Source organism: Gadus chalcogrammus, chromosome 14 (assembly GCF_026213295.1).
Source record: "Gadus chalcogrammus isolate NIFS_2021 chromosome 14, NIFS_Gcha_1.0, whole genome shotgun sequence".
In the NCBI taxonomy this organism is placed as follows: Eukaryota; Metazoa; Chordata; class Actinopteri; order Gadiformes; family Gadidae; genus Gadus; species Gadus chalcogrammus.
In genome coordinates this window covers 28,172,196-28,187,419 of record NC_079425.1, presented here as the reverse complement: position 1 = coordinate 28,187,419, position 15,224 = coordinate 28,172,196, and positions in this window count along the sequence as shown.

The following is a 15,224-nucleotide window of genomic DNA, read 5'->3' as shown; positions in this document are numbered from 1 at the left end:
AAGAGGATATAAATGAGATTCAAATGTATGTGTGTATTTCTATTATTTCCCTTTTGTTTTTTTTCATGACGACCAATGAAAAACGACACTGTTACCCCTTATATTTTATTTGACAAAGACAACAGTGTTACCCTTTATGTTTTTTTTCATGACGACCAATAAAAAACAACAGTGTTACCGCTTATCTTTTTTTTCACGACGACCAAAGAAAAATGACAGTTTCACCCCTCATGTTTCATGTGATAAAAACGACAGTGTTACCCCCTATGTTTTATTCGATACATTTCGACAGTGTTACCCCTTATGGGTTTTTCATGACAACAGATAAAAAATGACAGTGTTACCCTTTACGTTTCATTGGATAAAAACGACAGTGTTACCCCTTATGTTTTTTTTCATGAAGACCAATAAAAAACAACAGTGTTACCCCTTATGTTTTTTTTCATGACGACCAATAAAAAACAACAGTTTTACCCCTTCTAACTGCATTTGAAGTAGACATTGAGACTCACAAAAAATGGACGCTATAGGACAGTGATCATGATTTGTCTCAATATCAGAATAACAACAATGGGTCAAATAGCAATGTCTGGTGGAATGGCCATGAAGTAGGTCTGTATATGCAGTGTAAGCTTGTCCAGGCCCTGCAAGTCAGGATGTAGGCTTTGAATCAGAATGAAAAGCAGGTAAATAGGTAGTGGCCATCCCCAAAATGCACCAGAATACAGGAAATCAAATCTATTCAATTCCAAAAAAATTATAAGGGGAGAACCTCAGACCCCCTGTCTATTACTGTGCCCCACCAACATGTTTGATCGCCAGCCGCCACTGAGAATGACCAATGGAAATAATTCTCTGCACAATTTGAATTGTGTTTAAATATGCTACAGTGGTCATTTGTTTAGCCAATTCATGTTAAACAACAAGGCTTTTGATTGTCGGGTCGGATCTTTGATCGAGCGTTTGTGTTTTTTTTGTTTTTGTTATCATTGCTTTATTGGCCTAATTTGAGGAGAAATCTATGCCATAAACAGACATTTTATAGGCCTTCATTACACGGGTCTTCTCAATGCCGTGGAACGCTCCGTTCACTTGCATGGGTAGTAGTCCGGTAACTTGTCAACCCCAGCGTCTTCGGTTGCCAATGCCACGTTTCCACTGAAGGGTGCAGAACGGATCGGTTCGCAAAGGTGCGGTAGGGAGGGGGCGGTATAGCCCAGCTCAGTTCCGAGGTCGCGTTTCCACCGCCGACAGTACCCTTTAAGGTAGGCCGGATGTCGATCGCCGCGGCAGCTACGTAAACATCGTAAACAACGTCTTCCTCCCCAAGAATGCAGACGAACGTCTCCACCTCCTTGTTCGCCCAAGCAAGCGTTTTACGCGACATGTTAATTGTAAAGAATAATACCTCGAGGCTACTGTTTGTTTGTTTTTATCCCCACGTCGCCCGGAAGTGATGATTCTGTCGACCAATCAACGGAGGGGGTGTGTAGCTAGAATTTCCCGGGACCCTTTCAGACGTCTCGTCTCGTTTTCAGTACCCCAACGGAGGAGTACTGAAAACGAGGCCAAAACGGGTAAAGCTAAGTCCGGGTCACGCCCACTTTTGGCGGTGGAAACGCGACCCGTACCGCACCTTTGCGAACCGATCCGTTCCGCACCCTACAGTGGAAACGCGCCATAAGCGACGTCAACGTCTTATAGCGGACTATTTCACTGCTGATCAACACTACGAATGCTGGTAACAAATAAATTGTAAAAAGACACACCATGTGAAGTTATTTTCCAAATAAGATTTGAAAAGCTTTGGAAGTTTATTTACAACACTATTTACATGGTTTCGGAGTAGTATACTTTCACATTTTAATACAGTTCAGCGAGAAAGGCGACAAAGAATAAGAAGGGGGCGTTCCAGTCTGCGTAAACGGGAACCCTCACCACACGAGAACGCCCATTTGCGTCTGCAGTGGGATGATATTGCGTCTACGAAGAGCCTGGGCACTTCCTATACGCCCCATTGTACCGATCTTGGTTGTAGTTCCATGAGACATCCACTGGGGGTGATCGCGGGCGAGTCCAGATTGAATGGGAGTCTATGGGGCTAGACTGTAATTATGCCTCTTTCACCCGCTTGTCGTTGAAATATCGCAAATTTTATTGTAGATTCCGCAAGTTCAATATAGATTATAGTTCAAAAGTCAAATGAATGAGTACTTATGTCCTTTCGATTTCTTACAGTTTGGTTTGGGCCGTTGTTGGCCATACACGCTAGCATTCTGCTAATGAATGCTGATTGGCCGGGGACGGACTTGCGACTGATTACGACCAGAGACCCCTCTTGACGGCATCTGAAGCTGAAGCGCAATCAGAAACGTGTTAACTTCGACTTTCCGTCTAACTTAATTTTTGCGTACTGTATTTATATTTTCCTGCAGGCCCTTTTATTTTTTAGATAGTATGTATGGTGAAAGTACATGGGCATAAATGGATTTTCTTCCATTTCTTGTGTTGTGGCCTATAGCTACATGGTAGGTACGGTATGATCACTTTAAATAATACAGTCAATGTCCCGCTCAATATCATTTCACCTGTCATTGTCTATTTTTCCACACGTAAACGCATTGGTACTGGAGTTTTAGGTCTAGTTCATCTAGACTGGCCCAAACATGAGGATTGCCGTTGTCTGTTCGACCAGCCACTGTTTTTCCCAGGACCGAATTTGTCTACTTGTATCTATTTGAATGTAACCTACGAGTGCTATAAACATCTGCCACCCGTATCGTGGGCTAATTGGGAGACTAGGGGGAAGGCCGGCTAGTGGTAGCCCTTTAACCCAAATTGTTTTGTCTTTTGTTTGTTATTTTGTTTATTATCTTTTCTCTAGCGCTGTTAACAGCAGTTGAAAGCCGTCAACAGTAGTTACACACTCCTAAACGTTGGCATGGCTGAGTGGAAACGAGCTAAGACCTACCATTTTCACCCTGAGTGGGAGGAAGATTATTGATTATCGTTGAGAAGGTGCCGTGCGCAGACGGAATGAAACCCCCACTGAAGCCCCCCCCCCTAGATCTCGGGATGTTGGCTACTTGAAAAGTAGATCTTGGGTCAAAAAAGGTTGGGCACCCCTGTGCATGGAGCCAAGCACTAGATGGGGCCTTAGCAGGCTCAGGTTATCCTCCTCATCTATGCTTATAGGGCAATGCCCTGTGTCTGATGTTAAAATGGGAGGAGTACCCATCACGTGCCTTGTTGACACCGGTTCTATGGTATCTACCATCACAGAATCCTTCTTTAAAGAACACTTCCAAGTTCAGGGGCAAACCCAACTACGCTCTTGTGGATGGCTACAGTTAAGGGCAGCCAATGGGTTGGATATCCCCTATCAAGGCTATCTAGAGCTGGACATAAAAGTCCTGGGTAGAGTGCTTCCCTCCATAGGCATTTTGGTCGTCCACGATCCACCAGCCTCTGGGTCAAAGTTAAAAAAAACACTGTCCCAGGGCTGATCGGAATGAACGTTCTTCGTTGCTGTCTGCGTGAAATGTTCTGTCAAGGGAGCAATAGTTTATTTACCTCTCCTTCCACTAGTGATGTGCCTGCAGTCTGGAAACAGGCTCTGCTGGAGTGTCAAACCTTTGAAGGCCTGTCAAATTCTGGTTTCCTGGGTAAGGTTTCAACCCCCCCGGGCTCCTCCATTCTTGTGCCTGCTGGCTCTATGAAGCTGGTTTCAGCTGTATGCAGGCAGGGGCTTTGCCCTTTGATTCACACAGCGTTCATAGAACCAGGAGAGGGAGACTGGCAGTTACCCCCAGATTTGCTCATTCCTAGCTCTTTACTCCGCATTGGGCATGGCACAGTTGATGTGCCGGTAGTCAATGTGGGTAAGGAAGATCGTTGGATAAGACCACGCACCACGTTGGGTCAATTGCATATGATCGAGGTATGTTCTGCTAACAAGCCCATTTGTTTTCAGGAAGAAAATAGCAACCAAGGGCCAGTAGCTTTCATTCGAGTCATGGAGGCCACCACCTCTCACGTTCCGGGCCTTGCCGATGCCACCTGGCCTAATTTGACAGATTCAGAGCAGCAACAGGCAAAGTCTTTACTTCAAAGGTATAGTGCAGCTTTTAGTTGTGGGGAAGGGCAGTTGGGTTGCACAGACCTTCTCGAACACGAAATCCCATTAATGGATGAGACTCCGGTGCGACAACGCTACCGTAGACTGCCACCTTCACAGTATGATGTTGTGATGACGCACATCCAAGAGTTGTTGGAGCAGGGAGTGGTAAAGAATAGCTGTAGTCCCTATTCTTCACCCATTGTCGTCGTCAAGAAGAAGGATGGATCCATCTGTCTATGCGTTGCCTATAGACAGTTGAACGTGAAAACTAGAAAAGATGCCTTTCCATTGCCTCGGATTGAAGAATCCTTGGATGCTCTTTCAGGTGCTTGTCTTTTCTCCACTTTAGATCTGGCAAGCGGCTATAATCAGGTGTCGGTGGCGGAAAAGGACAGGGCAAAAACAGCTTTTTGCACCCCATTTGGGCTCTTTAAGTTTCAGAGAATGCCATTTGGATTGTGTAACGCACCAGGGACGTTCCAGAGGCTAATGGAAAGGATCTTTGGAGATCAGCGGTTCAACTCCCTTCTTCTGTACCTAGACGATGTTGTGGTATTTTCCTCAACATTCCAACAACATCTGGAACGACTAGAAGTTGTGTTGGATAGGTTGACTTCCCATGGCCTCCAGCTTAAATTGAGCAAGTGTCATTTCTTTCAGGCGGAGGTGAAGTTTTTGGGACATATAATTTCAGCTTCGGGTGTATCAACTGATCCTGACAAAATCAGTGCAGTAAGAGACTGGAGAATACCAGCTACCGTCACAGACTTGCGTTCTTTCCTTGGGTTTGCATCATACTATCGGCGTTTTGTTGAGGGGTTTGCAAGGTATGCAGCTCCTCTGCATAAGTTGGTAGCAAAGCTACAGCCAGCCCCAAAGAAGAAACAAACCGGTTTCAATGCCTCTTTGCGGGACCACTGGGACTGAGGCTGTGAAAAGGCTTTTGAGACGCTCAAAGCGAAGCTGATAAGTGCACCTGTTCTGGGTTACGCAGACTTCAGCAAGCCTTTTGTTCTTGAGGTAGATGCGAGTGGGCTTGGGCTAGGTGCTGTTTTGTCCCAACAGCAGGGGGAGGGACAGCGGCGGCCAGTAGCCTACGCGAGCAGGGGGTTGCGACCAACGGAAAGAAATATGGACAATTACTCCGCCATGAAACTTGAGCTGTTGGCCCTTAAGTCGGCTGTAGCAGACAAATTTCGAGATTACCTCCTAGGTGTAAAGTTCATTGTTTTGACTGATAATAACCCCCTCTGTTATCTGCAGACGGCCAAATTGGGTGCTGTAGAGCAACGCTGGGCGGCACAGCTGGCTCTCTTTGATTTCAAGATTGAGTTCCGCCCAGGTACATGTAACAGGAATGCAGATGCATTGTCTCGCTTGCCTACATTGCCCGCCCCAGACTCCATAGACGTGGTAGCACCGGGAATCTCTGTCCCTACGGAGATCAAAAGTGTTTTGACAACTCATGTTCCCGGACAGTTTGACATCCAGACCATAGATGCCTCCCCAGTAAGGACTAGGGCTGATCTCCAACTCCTCCAGTCAGAGGACCCGGTGCTGAGCGCCTTTCAGGTATACTGGAAGAGAGGTAGACCCCCCACCGCATTGGAACGAGCCAAAGAGTCCCCTGCTGTGGTAGAACTTGTGCGTCATTTGGCCAACATACAGGTACATGGTGGTGTTCTTCACAGGTAAAGTCATGTCCCTGGTTGTAGTGAAAAGGTGATGCAACTACTGCTGCCTCAGCTATTAAATGGGGAAGTCTTGACCGCATTGCACAATAATCATGGCTACCAAGGGGTAGAAAGGACCACCATACTCATTCGTCAACGTTGTTACTGGCCCTTCATGCGCAGAGACATCGAGCCAAAAGCCAAAAGCCAAAAGCCGTGCAACCGAAGTTGAGAACATTCATGGGTAGTCTCCTTGCATCCAGGCCTTTAGAAATTCTAGCTATCGACTTCACCACCTTGGAAAAGTCTAGCGATGGGAAAGGAAATCTCCTGGTTGTAACGGATGTATTTTCCAAATTCACTCAGGCCTACCCCACCGTAGATCAAAAGGCCACAACCATCGCACGGATTCTTACTGAACAGTGGTTTAATACCTATGGGGTGCCACAACGCATTCATTCAGACCAGGGTCGTCAATTCGAGGGAGAGTTGTTTAAGCGGCTGTGTCAATTATATGGCATTCACAAGTCCCGTACAAGTCCATACCACCCTGAGGGAAACGGACAATGTGAGCGATTTAATCGTACGCTTCACAATTTGCTCCGTACTTTGCCCTCAGAAAAGAAGAAAAGGTGGCCAACCCATCTACCCATCTTTTTTCTTTTTTTTTTTTTTTTTACTTTCTTAACTTTTATTGCTTTTGTTCGTTCTAGTTTGTTTCACTTCTAACCCGGTAAAGTCCTACCCTCTCTAACGAGGCTGCTTTTGAGGGTTTTAGTGCTTTTTTAGTGATTGATTTGTATTTATGTTATGTATATATATATATATATATATATATATAGGTATATGTGTGTGTGTGTATGTATATGTATATATATGGATATGGATACACATTATATTTTTTATTATATTTTATTCTTAATATTTATTTATTTATTTATTTGTGTATGTATATCTGGAGTTCGTGACAAAAATAATTTCCCTCTGGGATTATTAAAGTATCTATCTATCTATCTATCAATCAATCAATCAATCAATCAATCAATCAATCAATCAATCAATCAATCAATCAATCAATCAATCAATCAATCAATCAATCAATCAATCAATCAATCAATCAATCAATCAATCAATCAATCAATCTATCTATCTATCTATCTATCTATCTATCTATCTATCTATCTATCTATCTATCTATCTATCTATCTATCTATCTATCTATCTATCTATCTATCTATCTAACTATCTATCTATCTATCTATCTATCTATCTATCTATCTATCTATCTATCTATCTATCTATCTATCTATCTATCTATCTATCTATCTATCTACCTCACGTGTCGTTTGCATACAATGCTACGGTCCAGCATCAGTCAACTGGGTTTTCACCATATTAACTAATGTTTGGGCGGAAGCCTATCCTTCCCCTTGACTCGCTATTGGGAACGGTTGACTCCCCATCTGAAATGACCTCTGAGGAGTGGGTCCGGAAACATCGGGAGCACCTCTCTGCTGTTTATCAGCAGGCTCGAACACATCTTGAGGCGGCGGCCAAGCAGCAAGCAATACATCAAGCTGCTCCCTTGCCCATTTTACCTCCAGGCACATTGGTGTACCGCCGGAGTCACCCACCTGGTCGCCACAAAATTCAGGATCACTGGGACCATGTAGTGTACGAGGTGGTCGGTTGCTTGGATGAGGTTGGCACCCTGTACAGAATCAGACCAAGGGACCAGCAGGGTCCAGGAAAGAACGTTCATAGACAGGAGATGCGCCCTCTCCATGTTGACCCCTGCCCACCCCTGCCTACACCTGCCAACCCAGAGCCCAAACTCGATCAGTCTGATCTTTTATTGGAAGACTCAAATAGTAGTGTAGATGAAAACGAGGATTTCGCACTAATGGTAGCTCTAGACACCTCTTGTCTGAATGGGCAGATTTGGCTGTAGAACACACTCAAAGAGCTGAAGCTCCAATGCCAGCGCCTAAGGGCAACCACCTGCCGAGAAGGACCACTAGAACAACAGCCGGCCACCATTCAAACCCCTACAACCTCCCGGGTACATCAACTGAACAACCACTCGCCGACGAACACATGGGAGCTCACGTGACTGTCAGCTCCCAGGGTGTTGGTTTTAGGCCCTGGTTGTAACATTATTTTTTTTACTTGTCACCGGGACGGTGACATTTAGGGGGGGGTGAATGTAGCAGGTAGGACGGTAGTGATGGGTAATGCACCTTGGCCCCTCCCACTGACACTAATCTAGATCAGGTGGCACATGTGGCACGTCTTAAAAGAGGTGCGAACTTAGAATTAGTGCAAAGACGGTGGAAGTAAAAGCCTCCGTAGCAGCTGCGTAAACAGAACCTTCAGCCTGGTGTCTGCACGTAACCCTGGCTTGGTGTCTTTTCATATGGTGACCAGTAAATGGTGCACACAAGCACGAGTCTACCGACACGTGATCGCATAACAGCGATTTGTGAGTCACACGGGGTAGCAGCAAGAACAGAAATCTCACGTCGGTGAGAGGGCACTGCTTCGCGTCATCCACACGTAAACGCATTGGTACTGGAGTTTTAGGTCTAGTTCATCTAGACTGGCCCAAACACGAGGATTGCCGTCGTCTGTTCGACCAGCCACTGTTTTTCTCAGGACCGAATTTGCCTACTTGTCTATCTATTTGAATGTAACCTACGAGTGCTATAAACATCTGCCACCCGTATCGTGGGCTAATTGGGAGACTAGAGACTTGTCTTTTGTTTGTTATTTTGTTTATTATATCTTTCTTGTGCGGCCCATGGGCATTTTTACATCATCTCTTGTGGGAACAGTATTTGTTTGTGTGTTTTAGTGTTTGATTTTCATTTGCTGCTAACTGCATGAGTTTTATTTGCACTTGTTGCTAACCAGCATGTACATTGATTATCTCATTATAAATGTTTATTGATTGCATCAGTCCCATTTCTGTGCCTTCATTGGACACACCTGGATATAGTTTGATAGTCTAGTTTAATCATTCTCAACTGTAGACTCAAGTACCCCCTGGGGGTCACATTCATAATCATTTGAAAATGAGAACTTATGAAGTTATGATGACTTCAGTGCAGTTGATGTTTAGCCACAGTTAATACATGCCGAGTAGACCTGAGGGCTTTACTACGACATCATTGTCCGGCTTTGAGCTTTGCGCTCTGTGCGCGTTAACATCAAAGGAGCTGCGATCGCGAGCTGCTGATTTCCTCACAGCCTGAGTGCTATGAGGAATACAAGTGATCACAACACATTTCTGACAGCCGAACATTGCGCAGAGCTCTCCGTGAGACGCACGCAATTCAACCCATGCACACGCTCATACGCCACACAACTTGCCCAGCTATTTAACAGTGGAAGGGTAGGAATCAAATGCGTCCGGGTGAAATTTCAAAATCGTCCGGGATTTTATTAAAGCCTCAATACATGTCCACATTTAATTTGCGTTGCGTTCCTCTGGGTCTGTCACAAACTAGTTGGGCTACGCGCTCCCCTACTCAGTTCTGTTCGCTTTGCATTGGTGGAAGTGAGTAGGGGGAGTGGTTAAGTAAAGCCTTCAGATTGGACGGTTTGACTTTAGAGTTACCGTCATGTTTTGTATTTTTTTTTTTACCATTATTGGTTTATAGGGACAAACATTAACTAGTTTGTGACACATTTCTCCTGCAGGGGATTGATAAACGTATATCTATGTAACAGAAGGAAACACTTACTCCATCAAATATTCATGCTCATACTTTGCACACTTTACCACAGCATTGGCCTACTGAATGCCACAGATATATTTTTTAGCATTGGACTGAATGCCACATAAATATAATATATGTTTTGCACGTTTGCAACGTTTAAAAGTTCAGGGAAAGTATATGCCTCTACTGGTGTTGCTTAGGCCAATATCCTTTTGAGGTAGTGTTGTTTTTGAATATTAGTGTTAAGGGCCAATAATGCCTACTATCATACATTAGTCACCATGTCTGTGGACAAATTTGTATGCAGTCACATATTAATATATATATAAAAAAATGGAGAGCCCTGCATTGCGCATCTGTTGACCTTTATCCATTTACAGTAAACAGATAATTTTTTCTTGCTGGAAGATATTTTATATTGTTTTCATATTATTATTTACTGACAGTGATTACAGATTGCGAGTGTGTGTTATATTGAAAGCGAGGCTGGGTGTGCCTATGAATATAGGCTACAGTGAGTTTTTTAAGGTGCTGTACAAGCAAATCATATCTACTCCCGTGTACAGTGACAAAGAGTGTACAGTAACCTACTTCATTCAATATTGAATAGGCTACTGTAGCCTACACTATGTACAAATGGTTTTTCTCTTTGCTCATGGCCGTTGTGGCAGTTTTAACATGTCAGCAGGCAAGCTTCACTCATTCCAGGATGTATTATGCTTTGTCCTATAGCCTACTTGGAACGTGTTTTGAAATGGATCTATAGCCTATAGAAATTTGCCAGCTGGAATACAAAGCAAACTCTCCTTCAAATGCAAATTCATGGAAGTCTTGTATTGTCATCCCCAAATAATGCTGCAATGTAATAATATACATCTTTAAATGCACAATAATGAGTCATTATTTTTATTATGACTTATCAAAGATTTTTATTGGCTCCCAGAATGCAGGTCTGTTAGTGACTCCCAGTATCTCTAAAAACAGACTGGGAAGTAGAGCATTCAGTTACTGGGCTCCTTTACTGTGGAACCAGCTCTCTCCACACTGTAAAAAATAAAAAGTTGGGCAAACTCAAAATTGCAAGGCAATTTACTGCAATCAATTTTTGAGTTTTGAGCCCATCAAAAACGTGATTTTCTTCTTTAGACAAACTTGAAAGTTAGAGTTATACCAACTAAGATTTTTATATTTTACAAACTCAAAAAAATAAGTCAGGGGTGTTAACTTAATATTTCAAATTAAGGTTAATATTATTTAAAAAAGAATAACATTTCAAAGAATGCAAAACGAGTTTTAAGTTCACTTTATTAAAATTAATAATTTGAAACTTCCATTTTACATTTCTGAATGCCAGACAGCTTTGACATTATGGTCAAACTTGTTCTGCACGAGACGGGAGCCCAGGTTAAACGGTGACGCAACTCTCGTGCCTCATACACCGCACGATCCCGAGAGCTGCCATTATTTAACACACATCCGCAACACACAGCGCACCGCACACCCTGCCAACGGACATGCAAGTCTCGGTAACGGTGGCGGCAACACTACGCACAATAAACAACACACAAACAATAAAGACCCCAAACCCGTTAGCCCAACTTCACCTAACAGAAACAAATTGACAAAAGGCAATAATCCCCTTTTTCCCAAACGGCATCACGAATACCCTGACTCCCCGGGGGGTAGTGTCGAAATGCGCATGCGCACCGTAGTTGGCCCAGCTACAGTGAGCCCAACTCTTGACCCAAAACTCAACATTGTTGGTTGGACTAAATTGCATTGCACAGTTGTACATGAATACTTAATGTTTTATATTCATTTTACTCAGAAATCATAATGAGACAAACAATTTTGAATTTTCGTTTTTACAGTGCAGGGGTCAGAGAGGCAGACACTCTAACTAAATTTAAGTACAGTCTAAGCTGTCTAACACATTACCAACGCAACATTGAAACATCATAAAACATCGCAAAAAAACAGCTGGAATACAAAGAGTTTGCTTTGTATTCCAGCTGGCCTGTTATGAGCAAATTTCTATACGCTACTATAAATCCATTCCAAAACATGTTCCAAGTAGGCTATAGGACAACGCATAATGCATCCTGGAAAGAGTGAAGCTTGCCTGCTGACACGTTAAAATGACTGTCACAACTGCCATGAGCAAAGAGCAAAACCATTTGTACATAGTGTAGGCTACAGGTAGCCTATTCGATATTGAATGAAGTAGGTTACTTTACACTCCCTGTCGCTGTACAGAGTAGACGATATGATTTGTATGTACAGCACCTTAAAAAACTCACTGAAGCCTATATTCATAGGCACACCCAGCCTCGCTTTCAATATAACACGCACTCGCATTCTGTAAACACCATCAGTAAATAATAATATGAAAACAATATAAAATATCTTTCAACAAGAAGAATTTTTTTTTTTACTGTAAATCGATAAAGGTCAACAAATGCGCAATTTTCAGCTGTCAGAGTGTTGTGTGTGTGTTGTGTGTGTTGTGATCACTTGTATTCCTCATAGCTCTCAGGCTGTCAGGAAATCAGCTGCCCGCGATCGCAGCTCCTTTGATGTGAACGCGCACAGAGCGCAGAGTTCAGAGCCGGACAATGATGTCGTAGTAAAGCCCTCAGGGCTACTCTGCATGTATTAACTGTGGCTAAACATCATCTGATTCAGATTCAGATTCAGATTTTATTTGTCACATACACAATACATTGCAGTGAAATGTTCACAGTCGGCTCCATGCTAAATATATGCATAACAAACATAACAAAACAGTAAATACATTCAATATGTCAGAGGTTATTGCACAAAGTCTAAGGAGCGGGGGGGGGGGGTTACTTGAATAAATATATATATCAATAAGTGCAGTTGCTCAAAGTGCTTTAATCAGTGCCATTTAGATACCTCACAGCTTGGGGGTAGAAACTCTTCCCTAGTCTCTCTGTTTTTGCCGCCAGTGAGCGGTATCTGTTTCCAGAGCGGAGCAGGGAGAATAGTCCGTAGCCAGGATGGCTGGGGTCTTTCAGGATGCTGCTGGTCTTGCCCTTGCACCGCTTGGTGTAAATGTCTGCTAGATTAGGGAGTTTCCCCCCTATGGTACGCTCAGCTGAACGCACCACTCTCTGCAGAGCCTTACGGTCCTGAATGGTGGTGTTCCCATACCAAGCGGTGATGTTCCCAGTCAGCATGCTCTCTATGGTGCATGCATAGAAGCTCTGCAGGACTGGTTTGGAGGCTCTGAATTTCTTCAGCCTCCAGAGATGGTACAGTCTCTGTCTGGCTTTCTTTCCCACGGTGTCCAGGTGGGTTGACCACGTCAGATCATCGGTGATCTGGACACCGAGGTACTTAAATGTATCCACCCTCTCCACAGGGGTCCCATTGATGGATACAGGCGTGTAGTCCCGTTCCTGTGTCCTCCCGAAGTCCACCAGCATCTCCTTAGTTTTGCTGGCGTTGAGGTGCAGATTGTTTTTCAGACACCATTGTGTCAGGCACCTCACCTCCTCCAGGTAGGCCGTCTCATCGTTGTTTTGGATTAGGCCTACCACTACGGTGTCGTCAGCAAACTTTATGATGGTGTTTGAGTCTGCGATGGCTGCACAGTCGTGGGTGTACAGGGAGTACAGTAGAGGGGACAGAACACAGCCCTGGGGGGGCCCTGTGATGAGGGTGAGGGGGGATGAGGTGTGCCGGCCAGCTTTCACCACCTGAGGTCTCTCTGTTAAAAGTCCAGGATCCACCTGCAGAGGGCGTCGTTCAGCCCCAGGCTCCTGAGCTTTTTGATGAGGAGGGAGGGGAGGATGGTATTAAAGGCTGAACTATAATCAACAAATAATAGTCTCACATAGTTCAGCACTTTCCCCTTACTCTTGTCCAGGTGTGATAGGACACTGTGTAATATGTGAGTAATGGCATCCTCAGTGGATCTGTTGGGCCGGTACGCGAATTGTAAAGGGTCCAGGGTGTTGGGCAGTGAAGAGCAGATGTGGGCCTTGACCAGCTTCTCGAAACACTTCATCACCACAGAGGTAAGAGCAACTGGGCGATAGTCATTATGATATGGGGATGATGGACTGTGCCAGGGACAGATTGAATATAGCCGTGAACACTGGTGCCAATTGATCGGCGCAGACCTTGAGAACCCGCTATCTCATCTGGTCCTGCAGCCTTCCTGGCGTTCACCAGCTTAATCCTCCTGACATCGTGTTCAGAGAGAACGAGTGGTCCTCCACTCCCTCCTACTCCGTCGCTCTCCCTCCCTGGTGCAATGGCTCCTTGGCAGGTGTCAAAGCGTGCAAAAAAAGTGTTGAGGTTATCCACCAACTCCTTACTTGCACCTCCCGAGGAGGGGGGCGGGGGTTTGTAGTCCGTCATGATTTTTAGCCCCTGCCATACGCTCCTGAGGTCTCCTTGCTGGAATTTGGATTCCATCTTCTCCCCATATTCCCTCTTGGCATCCTTCACTACCTTTCTCACATTGTATTCTGCTGCTTTGTAGTCATCCATATTGCCAGTCTCCAATCCTAATTTATATGCAGCCGTGCGTTGTTTCTGCACTGAAGTCATCATAACTTCAGAAGTTCTCATTTTCAAATTATTATGAATACTAGTATTGTTATTTGAAGCCGTGTCAGTCTTGGTGTGGTCCTCTATGAGTATAGGCGCAGTCTTTTAAGTGTCGCCCTCATTGTCCTTTAAATAGCTGAAGAAAAGCTGTTTATTGGGAGCAGAACGTCCGCCGGCGCCCGACTATATCTGCGAAATGCGGATGTCGTTGAGGCACGCCGCACGCGGACGTAATTGAGGCCCACGCTGTTGGCAGGCGGGGATTACACATTTTTCAGTGCTACGGCTCACGCCTAGGGATAACCCAATAGCGATAGCCTTAAAAGGCTGCGCCTATACTCATATAATCTAGAGTTACAATACGTAACTATCGTTTCAGCCATTTACTGTTCAATTCAGAATTGAATGAGAGGAGGGCTGAGGAGGGCTGTCAATCAAATATCGCGCTTCAGAAACGGCCAATCATAGGAAATCCCGCCCTGCCTTGGTTCCCTCCCCCATAGTGCCAAAACTAAGTTTGCGCGCGAGAGCAGAACATCATTCGCGAGAGGCTGTTACGCCCCGTGCCCACTACCTCCGTCAGTTGACCGATGCCCATTGACTTTGAATGGGGACGGACGCGCAATGCATTGTGGATCCGTCCGTTCAGTTGGAGCGTTTGCCACCGTCAGAAAGTTGAACATTTTTCAACTTTTTCGGCAGCGACGGTTCCGTCATCCAATCAGATCGCGTATGCAAATTTAAGCACTGTGACGCGACTCGGGCTCTGACGATACTGGAAAGCGGGAAAGCGGGTAATCTTGCATCGCAACAAGCAGGAAGAAGCGGGAAGAACCCGGCGAAGCGATTTGATTGGCTGACGGATGCCTCTGCAAAGACTACTCACCCATCCGTCAGCCACGCCTTCCCACGTCCGTTGACTGACGGTGCAGTGGGCACGAGGCGTTACGCCCCGCGCCCACTACCTTCGTCCGTTGCGTGATCCCCATTGACTTTAATGGGGACGGACGCGCAATGCATTGTGGATCCGTCCGTTCCGTTGGAGCCTTCGGCTCAGTCAAGAAGTTGAAAAATGTTCAACTTTTTCGGCAGCGACGGATCCGTCATCCAATCAGATCGCGTCTGCAA